This window comes from Seriola dumerili, unplaced genomic scaffold, assembly GCF_002260705.1.
Source record: "Seriola dumerili isolate Sdu_G_001 unplaced genomic scaffold, Sdu_1.0 BDQW01000322.1, whole genome shotgun sequence".
In the NCBI taxonomy this organism is placed as follows: Eukaryota; Metazoa; Chordata; class Actinopteri; order Carangiformes; family Carangidae; genus Seriola; species Seriola dumerili.
Window position 1 is genome coordinate 294,479 of NW_019174577.1, and position 6,437 is coordinate 300,915.

Here is a 6,437-nt window from a genome sequence, read left to right on the forward strand (position 1 = left end):
AGAACAACACAAGAACACATTATTTAGCGATTAATATGTATCAAGTGCACATGGACTCCATGTGGAATATTTGGTTTGGATCTGAACAGACAGGTCAGTCTCCCTCCAAATACGTGAGCTGACTGACTGAAGGCTGCTCTGTGTGGAATCTGGCTGCTATGGCAACAGCTGGCAGGTGGTGGATGCAGGGCTTTTGTAAACATGTGAAGTATGGTCAACATGACACAAGGATGTGACATCAGCAGCCCTGCTCACCTTGGGTGGTGGTGTGTTTATGTGTGTGTGTGTGTGTGGGGTGGGGTGGGGGGCATGATGGGAGGGGAAACTTGTTTGCATTGTGAAGAAAAAAACACACACACACACACACACACACACACACATACACACAAACACACAGACTGTTTTGTCTTCACAGAGCCTTGGGAGCTCATTGTTAGTGTGTAAATGAAAACATGTTATTTTTCTTCACAATGCAAACAATTTTCCCCTCCCATCATGCCCCCCCACCCCACCCCACACACACACACACACATAAACACACCACCACCCCAAGGTGAGCAGGGCTGCTGATGTCACATCCTTGTGTCATGTGACCATACTTCACATGTTTACAAAAGCCCTGCATCCACCACCTGCCAGCTGTTGCCATAGCAGCCAGATTCCACACATGAGCAGCCTTCAGTCAGTCAGCTCACGTATTTGGAGGGAGACTGACCTGTCTGCTTCAAGATCCAAACCAAATATTCCCACTGGAGTCCATGTGCACTTGATACATATTAATCGCTAATAATGTGTTCTTGTGTTGGGTTCTATCAACAGTCTTTGTCAGAAAAAGCATCTGGATCAAACACGCAGAGAGCTATCAGAAGCCGTGTGAAGAATATGAAATATAAATACAAACTCTGAAATAATGACACAAGCTTTGTTCATTTTTGTTCTAAAGAGTGACAGCTGGATGCATTTTGATTAGATTCTCTTTTCAAAATTCAGTGTGATCCAGTGCCTCAAACATCAACTTCCTCTAAAAAAGCTTTTTTTAGAAACCATCAAATCTTTAAGTTAAGAGCTGTCACGTTTTGGCTTATCATCTTTGATGAGGATTGTTTATTTTGGGTCGGTTCAGCCTGAAACATCATACTTACTCACATTATTGATGGAACCAGGCTCGCCACATCAGCTATACATACATCTTCTGAAAAACACTTTCAGAATGTTTGAGCCATTACTACACCATCAGGAGCTAATCCCTTGTCCATTGTCTTCATTCTCTTAATACGTCAAATTTTGTTGTTTTATCTGTTAAAAAGAGGCTATGGGCTAAATGTACTTTTGTCATTTTTTTATACATTTGTATTATGATGTTTGTAAACACAGTTTCACCTAAGAATAGCAGAGGATGTGGTGTAAGAGTGATCTAAGAGGTGATGGAGGTGTTACTGGGTAATTATAGCAGATGTGTTATAGCTGTGGATGCTTGTGTTAGTTAGGCAGCTTCAGCTTAGCGACTGCTTCAATTTCATGTTAGCTAAGACAATGTGTTCCTACTTCCCTACCTGGCTGTTGCCTGCCCTGTTCCCTTTTCTTTCAGCCCATCTTCAAGTGCCATCATTGAGTTATTGTCAACCTTAGGCGTCGCTTATACCATCTTTTTGCCAGTGATGAAGTATAACAAGAACGGCCCCTACTGTTACACCTGGGCTTCTCCAGGCTTCAGTGGATGGGGATTTCCTTCATCTCCTCCCTCTGAACCCCACGAGAGGATCTTGTCATCTAGACTGCCAAACTGTATCTGTGTTTTTGGTGGACAGATGGAGAGGACACAAGAGTCACCAAGAATCAGCATCTGTGTCCTCCCAACCCTCCCCTTCTGGCGAGGCAGTTGACTGTGTTAGAGAGGAACAAGTTTATGACCAGCGTTGTGACCTCTTTGTTATGTGGGTATCGCTCAGGCTGTTGTGCTGCCTAAGACTCTAGCTTTCTTGCCAGCTCCCCAGACTGCCTGCTGCATCAGAGAACCAAGTTGCCAGTGACAGTGGTGCAAAAGAGCTATATGAACTTCTCCACACCTGTAAAAAAAAAAACTGTAAAAAAGCGGTAAAAAGCACTGGCAGCAAATTTCCAAACGGATACCGTACAATTACAGTAAAACACCATATCACGGAACTAACGTACAATGACTGATAAAATATCAGAATTATGATTTTTTACAGTGCAACAATTCATTAAAAATAACAGTATTTTAAAGATATTTAAAAAAACGGTAAAAGCACTGGGCAGCAAAGTTTCCAAACGGCATACCGTAAAATACAGTAATATGTCAAAATACAGAGTAGATTTTAACAGTCCAAAATTAATTAAAAACAGCAATATATAGTTGATAAATGCCGCATTATACTGTAAAATAACATGCATATTATGTCAAAAAACATTACAATCAGATACCTTTCAGATGAATCTCTGTAATTTCACAGTATATGCATTATTTATTTTAGGAAAGGAGCTAAGTCTATCTACCGCTAAGATTCATGTTAAAATACTTATTTTTTCCATGTACAATAACAAAGTTATAATGTATAAAACGAACTAAGGTTCATAAAAACTTAAGAATAAATGTCTGCAAATTTACAGTAATTAATCGTGTCAGTTTTAGAGAATTAGTATCATTAAAAAACAACCATTGGGCAGTGAAAAACAAGCTAAATACATTACAAATACATCAAATAGCTACATTTAAGGCCAATCCCTGTAACTTAAGGGTAATTTAGTCTTTTTTTCATGGAATGGCCATTGTCTATCTAAGTAAATTTCCTGTTTTAGAATATGTTCCTTGCATGTAAATGGATTGAGAAATAATGTATTAAAATCTATCACAATGCATTAAACAACGATAAATTCTACCATGGTTCAGTATTAATATGGTACATATATTGACTTTAAGAGATACAAGATTTTAAAAATGTTCCATTGGACTAGTGAAAAATAGGATACACTTAAAAATTACAGTCAAAATAGCTACATTTAATGGGCTCAATCCCTGTTAAACGATTAAGGTAGTTTAGGTTGTTTCATTTCACATGTAACCGTCTTGTCAGTCTACCACTGAGTTTGCTGCATAATTGTTGGTTTCCCCAAGTAAATATATCAATGGCACATTGTATAACAAAAATATGTACCATTTAATGCAATAGAATTTCTGCACATTTACAGTAGTAACATTAGTTAAGTGTTTAGAGAATTGGGACAATGGAAAATTAAAACACTGTACATCAAAATACATTGAATAAGTATTTTAAAGATAATATCTGTAAATTAGGGTATTAACATCATTTTATAACCTGAACAAATATTGTAAAAAAAATTCATTTGAAAAGCAAGGATAGTAAGTCATTAACACATTAAACAGCGAAGGCGAATCTCTGTTAATGTAAGGTATTCAGCAGTTTTACTTTATATAGCGCCGCAATTGTTTCAATATAGTGTTGTACTTCCCAAAATATTGTTTTAATATGCGAAAAAAGAAAATAGGAATATTTCAAATATTTTGAACCTGGGCCCAAATGACTTGTGTTTTCTGTCACAAATCCCTAATACAGGAAACCAAAAAAGATCCTCCCCGCCCATCGCAGTACATGAAAAGCCCTTCCTTACTCTATCTGGCATGGGCATAAAGCACAATCTATGATAAAGTTTTTCAAAACATTGACAAGCTCGCAGTATAATGATGCTGTAATCAAGTCTAAGTATGTTATCTTTGAAAAAAATTGTTTAAAAAAAAGAAGCTATGCAGACCAAAGAAAATTGCAAATCTGTGACTTGTTTTATTTTTGAATACCATGGAGTTCAAAAATGGTTACTATTAGTATGGAATATATATTTCTGGCGGTGGAAGATGGACCACAGTTATTAACAGAAAAGGCATGCAGATTTTGGTTTTTTCACAGGCCATGTTTAGCAATAAGTAAACACTACACCAGTTTTTATCTTTTAAAGTGATATTACGTATGTCATACTGCAAGTCCAAAAAATATTGAGCACTTTCTTTCAACGCTTTGCTCCTGTGGCTCTACAGTAAGCTACATTTGACTAGACCTCCATATATACATTAATTGCAGGGCAAAACTGGAAACAAAAAAACATTTTTCATCTGTAACGTAACATCAAGCGTAAGAACTACCTCCTACATACAAAAAAAAAAAAAAAATACGTGTACTTTTTTTTGAGTTGGGCCCCATGTTTTTACTTTAGTCCTATACTATAATTAATGGCCAGCACCAGGGGGCAATTGAGATGTTTTGGCTTCAACTTGAAGGAGCTGTCGATGCTGTCCATCATACTGGATAAGCGGGAACAACGACGACGACGACTATTCATACTACGTATGTCAGAGTATGTAGTGTTTTCAGCTGCAATAGTATGTGGATTATGTAATGCAGAAAATGCTCGCATGTATATAAATTATCAAGAATTTTGAGTATGCAGTGTGAGCCTGACTGCACATACTCAACTCAATGCATTGCTATGCCTGATACTCAACAGACAGATATGCCATTTCGTTTCACTGCAGTAATTCAGCTCTGACTTTGGCTCTCATAGCAAGCGCCGTTAGCATAGCAGCTAAGTGTCAAAGCAATTTCCTCAAGATACAAGTTGGCTATACACAACTTTTGGAAACAGATGGGACCTGGATTTGTCCAGACAGCATCAATAGAGATGTCGCAGGGGTAATACAACTCTGATACCGAGGTGTGCCCTGAGAAGGCTAGGCGAATAGGGTAATATTTCATCCCTTGACATCCGCATTTGCCTAACCACATCTAAAAGAGCTAAAATGTCTCTGGTGATTACGCTGTGTGGATAGACCACAAGTGAACTCACGTAAAGAGATAAACAAGGATGTCTACATTTGTTATAAAGGTAAGTCCAACATTGTGTATGTATGGTATGGATTTATTTTTTTCACCACAGTGAAAAGCAAACATATTTCTCCGTCGATGGCAATTAAAATTTGACATTAACATATGGTTTTTATAACATATACTTGTAGAATCTACTTATTGCCTGTTTGAAATGAGAGTAATTTTAACTCTGTTCCACAATTGTGAGCACAGAGAGATCAAGCTTAGTGAAGAACAACTTAAGCATGAGTCAGCAATATTTTGGACTTAGGTATGGCCATGAAACTTGTACCTATTTCTTGCAAATTAAACAAATGTAAAAAACATTTTAGATTACATTCAATTTGGGCAATACATACTAGTTGCCGTGAGCAAAACTGTTGTCAGATCATTTCAAACTGTCTGTTCACGCTGCTTGGGTGCTGAGCCTCCTTAAGAACTCCGATTGTCCATCTAGGGAGAAAACAGGCATTTGTTTAGACAATCCATGTAAACCTTTGGCGTTTTACAGACAAACATTCATGAGAACTGAAATGATCATTTCCTAATTTGAAAGTTGCTTTTTTCTTATCAATACATTACCAGAATATATTGCCGGAATCTGAAAGTTAATTTCAAATACCCTTTTTAAAAGACTTCTCTTACCACAGCGGGACTCCAATCAAGTTGTAGAAACATCTTTCAAAGATGACCAAGATAAATGGAAGCAACCCTGAGCTACATTTCAAGTTTGTCATACGTAAAGGGTCGAAAACTTAGTACAAATGTGATATTTTGGTTTTTTAATTTTTAAAAAAATTTCAAAATGTCTAAATTCTGTTTTCATTTGTCATTATGGAATATTGGAGTGTAGACTGATAAGATAAATGCATTTAAATGATTTAAGGCAAAAGCGCTGCAACATAATGTTGAAAATACTGAAGGTGTCTGTAAATTTTTCTGAAACCAATTGTATCTGGTTTTTAACAAGCTAACCAGGGCTGGGCAGAACTTGAGGGAGCGTGTTAACAAGGGGCACATGAGGAATATTACCAATACACGCAACAACATAATTTAAAACAAAAAACCACCCATATCAAACAGAATGTAACAAAGAATCTACAACAAACTAGGGCTGAGCATTAATCGAAAGAATAATCGAAACGGAATTTAGAAACTCTAATGGACTTAATCTTGCTCATGTCAATTAATCGTGGTGTTCACTGTGCCATGACAGTAAAGGTTCATATTCTTTAAGGAATTTGAAAACTTGTCTCCAGTGATATTTTAACCCAAACCATGATCTTTTCATAGTTCTAATCAAGTGGCTTTTTGTGCCTAAACTAGGCCATTAACCACAGCGTCACAACCTTAAAACATCATTATTTCACTCCCTAAAGATACTTATGTGTTGAAAATATCACAAAATATCAGGTGTGAGGGCAGTGTAAAATACAAAACAAAACAAACTGTGAAACATACATATTGTTCATCAAGGGTGGAGATAATTGTTCATTAATCATAATCAAGGTTAAAAGTTAAATTAATCAATGATTTGAACGG

At 36.8% G+C, this 6,437-nt stretch overlaps 1 protein-coding gene across 1 annotated transcript in view; it reads left to right on the plus strand.

Annotated features, from left to right (window-relative positions):
- The window catches only part of hcn2 (hyperpolarization activated cyclic nucleotide gated potassium and sodium channel 2), a 52,822-nt gene that overhangs the window by 42,911 nt on the left and 3,474 nt on the right, over nucleotides 1-6,437 (plus strand). The gene's annotated exons all lie outside the window — the stretch shown is intronic.